The following is a 740-nucleotide window of genomic DNA, read 5'->3' on the forward strand; positions in this document are numbered from 1 at the left end:
CCCCTCCATACTCACTGGCAGCCTGAGAGTAGCTCCCTCCTTTCCCACCTGCGGGAAGAAAACATCCCGTGAGAGACCAGGGAGGAGGCAGGGCCATGAGGTCCTAAAGGAAGCCCTAGTCCTGAGCCCCAGAGAAGTTTACAGAACCCTGTGTATAGACCAGGGCAGGACCAGGAAACCTGAGGCAAATGCATGTGTGGGGACTGGACCCAGCGCCCTCCTGGAGGTCTGTGCTCAGCAGGGACCTGCCCTCTGACCTGGGGCTGCTGGGAACAGGGTCCCCACCACCAGCATCATCAGGTGATAAGTGGGTCCCTCATTTTCCCACGGGCCTCACTACAGAGTAAATGTGAGCACAGAGCCCCACACTGGCCATCACACGTGTGGGTGCTTCCCATGAATGAGGCGGGACACGTGTCTACCAGGGCTTGAACCCCCAGTGGGACAGACACTCAGACCCCACCCCTGCCCACCTGAGCGCCTCCTCCCCCACATCACAGCTCCAACCACAGCTACCAGCAGAACCAGGCCCCCAGTGATGCCCACGATGATGAAGATGAAGGTGTGAGAAGGCGGCTCTGGGGGGAGAAGGGAAGGGAGGGTGAGGGCCCTGTCCCCAGGCTTCAGCCCCGACACCACTGAGGTCCCCCAGGGCCCCTGCTGCCCTGAGAAGAGGCTCTGTGCCCACGGCCCCTCCTCACCCCATCTCAGGGTCAGGGGCTCGGGCAGCCCCTCGTGCT

The 740-nt window shown here is 62.3% G+C and overlaps 1 long non-coding RNA gene across 1 annotated transcript in view; it reads right to left on the reverse strand.

Annotated features, from left to right (window-relative positions):
- Positions 1-740, reverse strand: part of LOC102255515 — a 1,264-nt gene extending 524 nt beyond the window's left edge. Inside the window, exons 1-3 of the long non-coding RNA XR_314171.2 lie at positions 702-740; positions 474-578; positions 16-48 (exon numbers count right to left, since the gene is read on the reverse strand). This is a non-coding gene — a long non-coding RNA (uncharacterized LOC102255515). The remainder of the gene's footprint in view (positions 1-15; positions 49-473; positions 579-701) is intronic.

The sequence above is a fragment of the Myotis brandtii genome, unplaced genomic scaffold, assembly GCF_000412655.1.
Source record: "Myotis brandtii unplaced genomic scaffold, ASM41265v1 scaffold4781, whole genome shotgun sequence".
NCBI classification, from domain to species: Eukaryota; Metazoa; Chordata; class Mammalia; order Chiroptera; family Vespertilionidae; genus Myotis; species Myotis brandtii.